At 38.5% G+C, this 12,627-nt stretch overlaps 1 protein-coding gene across 2 annotated transcripts in view; it reads left to right on the forward strand.

Moving 5' to 3' along the window:
* The window catches only part of LOC134648085 (protein muscleblind-like), a 368,389-nt gene that overhangs the window by 199,420 nt on the left and 156,342 nt on the right, over nt 1-12,627 (forward strand). Inside the window, exon 1 of one of the 2 annotated variants that reach the window (XM_063502539.1) lies at nt 388-573. The exons of the other annotated variant lie outside the window; for it this stretch is intronic. The gene's annotated coding sequence lies outside the window, so the exon portion shown is untranslated. Of the gene's footprint in view, nt 1-387; nt 574-12,627 lie in introns of those variants that run through there. 2 annotated transcript variants of the gene reach the window in all.

Raw genomic sequence — 12,627 nt, forward strand, 5'->3', positions numbered from 1 at the left:
ACACTACTCCTCCACGTTGCGCATCCCTACGCTGAACCTTGTCGTGGGGTAAAATTGAACTGGAATTTTATTATTATGAAAAATTATGTTCAATGATCTGATTTAGAGTATTGTGATTGTTGCTAATGTAATATTAAAATCAACTTATTTTTATAAAAAATATAGAGATGTTGCTTTGTTCTCAAAAATATATATTTAGTTCGAAATACATACAAAATATAATATATTAAATCAATCAATTTCTTATTAGTATTGAGTGCTGCTAATACAAACATAACAATTATTTGAAACAATAAAACGATTTGCTATAGTCCACCATTAAATGAACAAGTGCCGGCAAAATAGACGCTCTACAAATGTTGGAGCGCTCGGAATCCTTAGCTTAGTCAGCTGCTGCTTTAGCTTGCCGTTTCGTGTCGCGCTTCTTGTCCGCTTTCAATGTTTTCTGTTTTATTTTGTTATTATTTAGTGATACAAACCTGTTTTTAACTAATATTTACTAAATAGCCTTACCGTGAACGAATTAGTGTGTTTTTAAAGTGCTTTTTGGCTCCGGATTGCAGAAAACACGAGGTAAACGCCTTAGTATTTTTGTTTGTCGCGAACATAACCTCTCTGACATCACTTACGATGCTCAATTTCAGTCGTTTAGCCTTTTATATGAAATGTAGAGTTATTTAAGACGATGCAATCATAGAATATTACATATTCGCTTTTCAAGGTTTATATTGTGCGTGAATGAATTTTCTACTTGAATTCATCCTCATTGGATTTTGCATAGCTGCCTCCCTCAGTGTTTGTTAGAATTTTTGGTAGAACTAAATCTTTCCGTGGTCTATAAATGTAAATATATTTAATAATGCTAAGTGATCGATTGTGTAAATGTAAAACTGATTGTTGGGAGTTGCAAATCTGTAGGCTCGGTTTGGCAGTGTTGACGGAACCAAATAGGTACCTCTCTAGACAAAGTGATTCACCAATTACCATCACAATGTTTTCGTTAATGGTGGTAGCGACGGCAAATAAAACAATAGCGGGGCTTTATCTCTTGAGCGGCGTCGGGTGCCTGTTTTTATGAAGACTGCAATGTTTTCGGCGCACGTTGGTTCATTTAGGATAATAAGGGAAAAAAACTTTCGTTAATTCAGCGATGTTTTCACTGTTTGTTTCTCTCATTCGGTCTTTTAACACTTGTGTGAAATATGCGGAAAAACGTATTCGACGTATAAAACGTATCCAATTCTGTAGGTAGGTCGATAGGTACCTATATTTTATTCAATGCTTTTCTGCGGTTTTCCTCCGGGACTCATTGGGAATGTAGATGTTATGTAAATTTCAGGAAAGTCAGTAGTTATATAGGTATTCTGTTAACGCACTCCTTTGTTTGGCGGCGTTTTCAGCAACTGACTACCTCTATCTAGGTATGTATATAGTTAGGTACTTACATTATAGAGAAAAGTGCCTAGTACCTAATACCTGACCTCTGTAGAAGACCGTAAAATTACTGTCGGACAAATCGTACCTATAATTAACCCAGAGGCTGACAGCCTTTCTGATCGGAAATAAGGAAATAATATCCCTTAGAGCGGTTTCGCACTACGTCCGATTCGAATCCGATCTGAATCCGTGAAAATATGGTCCGAAGTAGCCGTAGAACTATTTCGGATTCGGATCGGACGTAGTGCGAAACCGCTCTTAGCCTGGTAAAGGATTAAAGTTTTACCGGTCTACAGAAACAGCGATAAAAAAAAACGTCATGAGGTTGTAATTTATTTTTCTCAAAAATGGACGGCAAAGTCGACGTTGCCGGTTAAAAAATAGGTCGCGAAGTGCGTAGTTTATGATCATTCAAAAAATTAAAAAGTTAAAAACATTGCAGTCTCGATTTCGGGACTGCAATGTCGCATACAAATTCCATTATTTAACGAGTTCCAAACTTTTTAAAACTTTAAATGGCCATATCAAATGAAGGCATAAGTCCCTTAAACAGCCAAACAGATATCAGCACTTATTATTATAAAGCCTATAACAGACTATCGCACCGCACCGCGACCTTGGAGCGTCGCACCCATAAGTGAGAGCGAGAAAGAGATATCTGTTTCACCCATAAGTGAGAGCGAGAAAGAGATATCTGTTTCACCCATAAGTGAGAGGGAGAAAGATATCTGTTTCTCGCTCTCACTTATGGGTGCGACGCTCCAAGGTCGCGGTGCGGTGCGATCGTCTGTTACAGGCTAAATGTTGGTACCGCGACTATTTAGGTGTCTCAAATAGGTTGGCGTATTTTCAGCAGAAAAATACACTTATTTTTTTTTTTAAAGGCGGCAAGCAAATTTTTTTAATGGTTGTATTTTTCTGTGAAAATTAGAACGTTGCTTCTGTAAGTTCTGTAAAATATTTCTATTTCTTGCACCATTTTTGAGAAAAGCAAGATATGACTCGGCTGGAAGGCTACTTGCTGGCTTCGGATTCAATTAAACGGACTCCCAAGGTCGTCCGTTTAAAACGAATCCTCAGCCAGCAAGTAGCTACTTCCGAACCTCGACAATAATGTACTATTAACCCCCTTAAATTTGAATAATGTTTTTTTAAGCATAGAAGAAGTAGAAGTTAATACACTCTCCATAATTTTTTATTATGTCCACCTACCCTAGACGGTTCATGAGCCAAAGCCCGCAAACAGACGTATAGAAAGGGCTTTGTAATAGAATAGGGCCATAGGCACAGAATAAGTAATAGTATTATCATACAGAACGGACACGCACCGCCCCGCCCCGACTCGGATTTTCTCGCCCCGCGACTGGCCGCGACATGAATGTGTGCGTAAGTCGCTCTACTGAGAGCATGCCAGAAGTCCGTCAGATACACAATGACGCGTGTACAGACGTGCCGCGCACACATATAAACGCAAATCATTTTTGATGTATGGCGTGTCCGCCCTGTGCCCTAGGGTTCCGTTTGATGCCAATATTTTTCTTTGTAGACGAAGGTCTAGTTGTATTTCTTTTATTAGGGATAAATATACTTACTTATGTATGTATATTCTTGGATATTGGAAAATACTGATTTATATTTGTACTTAGGGGCGGTATAGGTACGCTTTTACTTGGTTATCACACTGACTGACTAATCGCACGTCGCTCCGATTTATGAGCGTGACAGCGCTATGTGCGTATAGGTATAGTGATGTCCCGTGAGTCCCGGACACCGGGACTCCCGCCGGAGCGGCGTGCGTTTCCGCATCCAATTTAATGACCGCCTTAGACGCCAATATCGTCAACATGCGTCAACTTGATCAAATTGGCAAGTACAAAATGTACCTACGTACTAGTGATGTACCTACCGACTATGGGTTTGGTCGACTAGCCGACTAATCAGCGCTCGGACGGCCGATTAGTCGGCTAGTCGCCCAAGTTCATAATCGTCACTTCCCGATAAAGATTACCTTCGTATGGCAACTATAGTAGCTTTATTCAAGTTCGGGTGCATTAGAAAAACATTTTATTTTGCTCCTTGCGTCGTCGCGCTTTCAATATCAACTGAAAGATGTTCTGTGCTACTGCGACGATACACCTACATTACAATTACCTATACATGAATTTAATATGAACTCAAGCTCATTTTGTACCCTAAATACGTATTTGAGTAAAATGGGCATGTAACGTTTGTAGTAGTAGTAGTAAAACACTTTTCTCCAATATGCTCGGAAATGTTCACCTTATTGTAGCAAAAATAGTACCGGAAGTACTTCTTTATTGTCAAACTCTAATTTAAAAAAATAAAACTATCGCTGTCCTGTTCTAGCGGACGGGAAGTTAAAAAACACTACAGTAATAACTTATTACTGTAGTGTTTTTTACTTTTTAAAAATAAAAAACGCAAACAGCCAATTATTATAGCCGCGGGCCGCGTCTACACGACCCGATCAGCTATCATTTCAAGCTATAGGATAGAGTGAGATAGTAATATAAACGACCTTACATGTCTCGTTCTTACAAGACCGTTGTGCTCGTGTATGATCGTGCGAATACTGCTTAATAAAATCAAAGATTATTTATATATTTTTTTAAGGATCTCATCCGTGTTCATAAAGCTTATATTGCACAATTATAGTTTGACATAGACAGAGAGAATCATACTATCTTTGTCTTACACCAGTACTAGAACCCAAAAGAAAAGGATGAGTATAGTTATTTTTGTTCTTATTTACTGACAATTTGGTTTGACCAACTATATTTTCAATGAACGAATATTGAATGGTACTGAATTGAATGGCAGAATAAGTTTGTGCCTTTAACTTTTAAAAATAACGAGGGAAATTGTTTTTGACGTTTTTGATGTGAAGTTTCGATTTGAGTGATGCTCGATGCTTAAATAATTATTATTTTACTTTATTTCCTCGCATGTTTTGGAGAAAAGCACTATATATGCCTCGGCAGGAATAGCAATTCGTGGATTCGTCTTCTTTGTCGGACTCCGCTACGCGTCGTCCGACAAAATCGAAACTCATCCACGAATTGCCCTTTCCCGGCCTCTGCAATAATGTACTATTATTGTACAAAAATCAGAACAAAACAGGAAAAATAATATTCGTCATTAGTACAAAGGCGAACTTATCCCTTTAAGGGATCTCTTCCAGTTAACCTTTGAGCAATTGAGGGAGAATTGGAGACGGTAGACATCCGATTAATATTAGCTTTTTATTTTATTTATGTCCTACTTTCTGTAATTATATTAATAACAGAACGACTAATCGGCCTTTTTTGCCGACTAGTCGCCGACTAGAAATGTGGCCGGATAGTCTGCTTTCCCGACTAGTCGCCGACTAGTCGGTACATCCCTAGTAGGTACTTAGTTAGCATTTGAGATTGTATTATGCAGATTTGATTACACCTATATGCTAAACTAAACATCTTACCAAGTCACTATAAAAACAACCTTGTATCGTTTTTAAGTGTTGGCCATGTTCTGGATCTTTAATTTCAATGTAGGTATGCAAAGCTAATACACAAGCTATACCTAATACCTACCTTATGTAGGCTGACATCCAGACAAAAGTCGAAAATAAGATAAACATCGTGCTTTGTTTCTCTATTGCTCTTGCATATTCGAGTGATAGAGGTAAATAGACAAACGAAGGGACCAAGTGGTTCGCAAGTGGCTCTTAGACTCGGACCAAGCTAACACTGCATAGCATTTGCAATGAGAAAGTGTGGAAATGTCAAATTTCTATGAAAATATGACGTTTATAATACACACTTTGACAATGCCACACTTTGTACTGTTCAAGTCACGACAGCAAAGTTCTAGACGGACTCTACGACTAAGCACATCTTTTGCTCAGGCGTTCAATTTCTGATTCAAAACATGAAAACAACATCATACTCTAACAGCGTTTAAATTCTTTATTGAATTAAATTTGCTGCATTTTTCCTTGTTTGGTTCCTTCTTCCTAAATACCGCTGACTAATAAAGGTATTAGTCGCTTTCTTCCTTAAGTTACGAAATAATCATAAAAATAGATAAGTACCCAATACTTGTATATTTTCTGAAAAAACGTGGACAGCACAGAATAAATAATAGTACTAAGTACAGAAGATTCACTCTCTAACAAAACGCGTCTGTTACGATCAGCACAGATATGGCCGCTAGGTGGCGACAGCGCCACGCGCGGCTTATGGCTTTCCCCAAAATTGGGGCCGGAACGGAACTACCTGTAGCAAAGCGACGAAATCGCGGAGTGAGACACGCCTGATGACAGAAGTTTCTTTCTGAAATAACGTACGTAGGTTATTACATACATCATAACAGGTAAAATCGCAAGCCGTGAGCAATAGACGTTGGAATAGGTATTTTTTCACTTCGCAGAAAGTTACTTAATCATCATTATATGTATACTCATTCGTAATTAAGTAAATACGTACCGTTACTGCGCCTCGGGAGCTGCATTGCATATGGTTCTTTCAAGACACAATTTCGGCTCATTTTGATTAGGTACCAAAAAATATATAGAGCACTGTATGTATTTCCTTATAGACACTATAGAGTATAGACCTATAGGCATTTAGACATTATAGACTTTATTCATTAAATCATAAGTACTTATAGGTTGTGTGTAGGTAGGTATACATAATTTTGCCCGTATCGATATTTACCTTGACTGAACCAATAATAATTTTAACCGATTAAAATCACTTGTTATTGTTACCGATGTAACACGCTTTTCGCGGATTAGTTTGACCGGTAATACCGGTATAAGGAAATTGTTCGGAAATCTCCTACAATTACCGATACAGTACTAAACAAGTACCTAGGTACATTTGTTAACGCTGTATTGCTAACATAAGCGGTCAATCCGTGCTGCTTCCAAAGATTTCGATTCATATTCTGTCGCGGCTACGAGATGTTTGCCAGTATAACTTGGCCCTGGGATACTGCGAGCTATGCTTAGCTTGAGTCAGATTTATATTGGCCAGTCTGTGGCGAAGCAGTCATTAGGCTATTAAATAACAGTCCTGGTTGATCTTTCTGCCCTCGACGTTATATTAGGCGGTAAAATTACGTAAACGTTGCAATACACCTTGTAAGCGCTTATACTTACTTACAGGTTTGCTATCTGAAAAGGATTTTACACAAAATAAAGGAACAACATTTTTTTCTTTTATTAAATGATTTTATCTATCTTTCATTTATCACTAGATTTCTGTGATAAGAATAAGAATTATTGTATGTCCTTCCTCGGGTTCAAATATATGGATTATATTATACCAAATTTCATCTAAACAGTGGCCTGTGCTCAAGCTATAAAAAGCACAAATACGGTTTTTTTTAATAAAAGATTTCCTTCGGTCAGAGGCGGATAGAGTAAGAGCTGTTACGAAGAATATAATAAAGACTTTTCTTCAGGCCTATTATGTATGTTCATATATAAGTGTTATATAAATGAAAATAAAAGTACAGGAGTAGGAATTATATATGTATTTGGTACTGCGATAAAAATAAGTTGCAGAAACATTCAAATGAATTAAGTAAGACATCAACATGAAACAGCCTACATCCTTCTAAATGTGACGGCTAATGGTTATTCGAAAATGCTGTTAAATGCAGATGAGTGGCTGTATAACGTTTGCAAATGTCAACTTTTGTCGAAATTGTCTGTCTCGTCGGCCATATTCCGTTTAATGTCGCAATATTGTGAGCGTCGGCGGGCGGCCGCGGCCGGCCGGTCGCATGCATTTACATACATTAATGTGAACGCAGCACATGCATGCACCTCGCTACCAATGTGTGTACGCTGCGAATTAACTGTAATTGAGCCATTCGGACAGCGGCAAGCCTAGCTCGGCAGCCTGTAGAATTTTCTGTTCTGTTCTGTCACACCTCTGTTATCCAGCCACCCTCTATAAACGATAGTGATTTCAGTATTCCACCGTGGGATTTTAAAACAAGCTTTTTTGCAAAGCCCTAGTTCCTAGTTAATGGCCGACTTTGGCAGGATCCTTATATACATTTTCATTACGGAACATTTTTCTATGCAAATTCGCAAAACAAATTTCTTTTCTTGCGGTAATACAGCTGATAAATGATCACGGATTTCATTGTCAGTAGAGGGTTTTTCCTGTTGAAAGAATTAATTCTTAGCTATCCTTTTTGGCATAAAGTGTTCTTGCTTTTTGCGTTGAAACGTGTAACCAAAAGGCAACGTACTGAGATATTCATCTTCACCCCTTCAGTAGGAACAAACAGGGGCGTCGGAATTTTGTTATTAGCGTTACTGAGGGTGTAGGTGCCGTTTCCGTCGCGCACCTGATTGATAGCGCTTCTTTCCACCTTGGGCCGAGCTTGTAATCGAGCCATTAATAAACTTTACTGCCTCCAAGTTTATCCTGTGGGCTCGTTATTTGCTTAATGGGCTGGCAAACGGTTTGGGCACGAGACACCTGTGCTAGGCCGCTCATTGTGCCCACTAATTGACGTATCGATGAAGACGTTTGCGAAGGTGAAAGTTTTCGCCCAGAACGGAAGAGCCGCTCGCAGTACATCGCTGAACGGAGGAGACGCACTCTCGTGCGGCGTTCTGGCTGAATTTGGACCGCTGCCAGAAGTCAAGCGTCTTCGCTAGCTAATTGTTCACCCTATTAACAATGCCAAATTGCAACCATTGCAGATTAATCATGAATTATTAAATTTGAATAATAAAATTAAAAAAAAAAATGATTTTATAATATTTTATCCGTATATAAAGCTATATGACAATGCAGAGCCTTTTCTGTTCAAATTAGGAACTTGTGGAATGTTGTGGAGCTCAACAAAAAAATATATTCAGAAATTCAAACCCTAAGGGGGTAAAATGGGGTTGTAAGTTTTAGCTGCTTCTACACGGAAAGACGCGGGTGGAGGCTAGTATGGTGGTAAACATAAGGACGTCTTATTTATTTTAAAATAACCAGAAACAGCAGCCATGCTTTACAATTTCCTATACTGACTCTATGATAATAGATATATATTACCTAATATATTATTAGAACAACACGGCGTATAACAGCGTAGACTTCTTAGTAGATTACTTGGGCTGAAAAAACAGATTTATCCTTATTGCAATACATATTTATGAACTCGACTTTACCTACTCGTATATAAATTCCTAATAATGGGTGAAAAGCTACCATTATCAGGTATTGAATAAAAACAGGCAATGTTTGGCAATATATTGTTCACGGTATAATAATAATAGATATTCGCTTTAAATCTATATATATAAACGTGAAAGACCTGACTGACTGACTTAAATCAACGCACAGCCCAAACCGCTGGGACTAGAAAGTCCAAATTTGGCAAGTAGGTTCCTTATAAGGTCGAGGGGTCCACTAAGAAAGGATTTTTCAAAATTCATCCCCTAAAAGGGTGAAATGGGGGTCCAAAGTTTGTATGGGGAAAATATACTAATCCACTGGTACGAACTCGCAGGCAACAGCTAGTTGTTAAATAAACGAGCCGAGCTTTTTATTTAGTTTCCATATTATCCGTGAGTTGTCCCGGCTAATGTCACTCGTCGCTTGACAAAGCGACTGTTGGCATGGCACGGAGAGGCTTTACTCACAGTTAAACAAACAAAGCGAGGAAAAGGTCCCGATAAAAAATCTAAAAGTTATTTTCAATTTATATGTCTCTTTGTTGTTTAAGGCGTCAATCATTTAGGCCACATTTGTGGGCAAATGTATACATTTGTATTTGTCCACTGTTCTTTAAAAATGGAAAAGGGCAATCAAGATATATTGTTGTCAACTACCTATGACATACGATTTGCAATTCTAGTGTCATATCCTGGTTAGGAACGTCCATGATAGTGTTATTTTGTATGAGTGCTTTTCATCAGACTAAAAATGTCCATCATGTGTGACAGAGACTTTGTATTTGTAAAACAGCCCAAACAAGGTGTCCGTTTGCATTTGCAGTGAATAAAAATCAAATCGAAGACAAGTGTTTCTACCTTATCAGAAAACACTCGGCAACGAGCGGCTTAACTTGACAGAATGTAAACTGCGTTAAGACTTAGGGAGGTGCGGCGTCGTAAAAAAGGGCAAAACAATAATTGCGGTGGTGGTCGACCTAGGACCTCGCCAGTCCGTTGCCACACGGAGCTTCCTTCCTCCCGCCCTGTGATTGAAAGTTGACATTGAGCGCAGGGTGGCGCCAGGTACGGCCCTCGCGTTGCTATTTTCGACCCCGCGACCTATCGCGCCGGCGATCGGCCTCGCAGAAACTTGCCGTTTTAATCGCGTGAATATGGCCCGACGTTTGCAAATGCGCATAAAACTAAATAACGATTGTTTTATCATAAATTAGCGGTAACTAAATTTAAGTTATTCTAATGTTAAACTGCATCACAATTCAAACTTTTTTATTTTCGACCTAAGAGCTGGTGCAGTGTTTTAAACGCAATCAGCCCGATTGTGAGATAAAGTTTTTTAAATTAACGAATGGAGCTCGTTGAATTAGATGCGAAGGTTTAACGAAATATCAATTTACTGTTGTCGATGTTGAAGCAAGTTCGGTCTTGTTTGAGTTGCCGGATGTTATTAAGGGATTTGCACTTAATTTGACATTGAAACTGGAGACGGCTTTTGACGCGGTCGCGGTAGCGGCCGAGTGGCACTCGGAACTGGGTCAACGCCTTCTGACAAAAGGTGCGGCGTCAGATAGGCGACGTTTCCCGCCGCCCAGCTGCCGCCGGGCCCTCCTAAAACAAAGAACAATGAAATATGTCTCATTTATTTACGTTTACCGCGTTCCTTTTTTTTTCAAGCGCACCCAATGTATAGATAATCATTAGGCGTCGTTTGCTCGGCGCCCTTTAATGTGTTTGCATGCTCGACAATTTGATACCACGCCTGTTTGCATTGTTGCCGTTTTGCCTTCCCGATTAGGGTCGCGTTCGGGCTCCATATTTATTAGAGCACAGGACTCGTAACACGACTTTCATTTTATACGGCTATAACACTCTTACAGTGCCTATATCTCAACATACGTATACGCGAAGGGTTTATGCTTTCCCTTTCACGGTTTTCATGGTTACATGACAAACGAATTGAAAGTGTTTTCGGCATAAACCTAGATAAATATATGCATATTAAATTGTTGAGTGGGTTTATAGGGTTCACAACAGTTGTCTGAAGGGAGGGGATCTCGAGTTGAATATGGCGTAACTGGATAGTGGCGTGTGGTCGATGTGTAGGACTACGCTATATCCTACTGAACGGGTGGGAGGCGGAAGGACGTGTCACTCACGCCGCGCTGACGTCTGCCTGCTTTCAGTTCAGCGCCGAGCGAGCTTCCGACCTGGCCTCCCGACACCGACACTATTTCACATCACAAATGGTTAACTATTTCGCAATACATATTTGTAATTGAAAAGCTTTTCATGAATTTAAGGCTCTATTTAGAGCAAATGCAGATCTGTGCAGTAAGTTATTAATTTAGTTCAATAGGTGTGGAAATAAGCCTACAGTGTCCACTGGTCATACACATTTGCACAGTATCCTATTTCTCACATAATCTGTTGCAATCTACGCTACGCTAATAAAATCAATTAGGTATCTAATAAATCAATTGCCTGCGGGATTCATAATGCTCTGAAACATTCAATATATTACAGAATAATCAACTGGTAATGCCGATCGGAATTTACAATGAACAACTCTATTCTGCAGCGAGGTCAAATATGGATGTAATTTTCTTGTTAAAATCGTCGAAGAACGACCCAATTACAATGAAAAGACATCATAAAATTTTACCAAGAGTATTAGAGAAAGAATGTAACCTCATAGCCACAACAGCGGCAAATGGCACATTAAGGCTGTCAGCAAAGCGATAAAATGTTCAGCCCCATGACAAAAGTTGAAAAGAATGGCGATGGATTCGGACTTTCCGTGTACGGCAAGTTTAATAAGACAGTTTCATATTTTATAATTTTGCTTTAGATATTTGAATTCTTTAAAATGGTTTGATACAAAACATAACACTAAACAAACATAACATGTATACTTATATTTGGGTACCTAATGATTCTCCGAGAAACTTTTAGCAGATTATCGATTCGCCGACAACGATTCGCCGAACATCGTTTCGCAGAGTCATTTATTTGTAAATGTAACTTTTGGTCGACCAACGTTACGTAGACTCTTGGTTCACATTACAGTTCAGTTCGCTTCTGTGTAAATTAGCAGAACTATTATTGGACGATTTCCATTTCACAGAGTAATCGTTTCGTTTAAGCAATGTTTAGTCGAATAACGTTTCACATTTTACATATAAGTCGTTATTTTCAAAACAAAAGGACGATATAAAATATTATCAGTTTTAAAATAAATGCGTTAAGTATATGTTTACAAAATACCTGAGTTACAAAGCAGTTAGCGAATATGTAGTGTCAGACTCGTGGTAAGGCTACAATTGCACTACATCAAATTGGTGGATTTGGAAGGAAATGCTTGAGTTACTTTAGAACAGTGTTTTTCAAAGTGTGCGTCGCGACCCCCAGGGGGGTCGCGGCACTTGTCCAAGGGGGTCGCGAAGTTCAGCTTTGAGAGAAACTTATGGAAAGTAATTTCATTTTTTAAACTTAAAAATATCTAATCCTTTTAAATTTAAAGTTTAAAGGTCGTTAATGTACATATTAATAAAACAAATCATTATTAGAGTTTAGAAAATACCGAAATCATAATACACATGCCTTTAAAAATTGAGGAGTTCCGTCAATTCCTCATGGATTCCAACATCAGATCCGAACCAAAATTATTATGGTATTACCTCGAAGGTAACTTATTTCAAACAAAAAAAGAATTACTCAAATCGGAACGGAACTAGATAATTAAATGTATCTAAAACCATGTTTATCAGACTCAAACTAAAAGTTGTTGTAAAGGTTAGTCATGTCCTAGTATAGTCATAAATAATAGAGAAGTTCAGCTAGTCAATATTAATGCCAAATGAACATTCGACCTATTGTGTTTCGACCAATGGTTTCTCGGGTAATTATGACAGTTACTAAATGATTATTCTACGAATAGTAAATATGCGTATCCATGTTCTGCTTATTGACTACACTCGCAAACGACTATTATGCGT

Source organism: Cydia amplana, chromosome 5 (genome assembly GCF_948474715.1).
Source record: "Cydia amplana chromosome 5, ilCydAmpl1.1, whole genome shotgun sequence".
NCBI lineage: Eukaryota > Metazoa > Arthropoda > Insecta > Lepidoptera > Tortricidae > Cydia > Cydia amplana.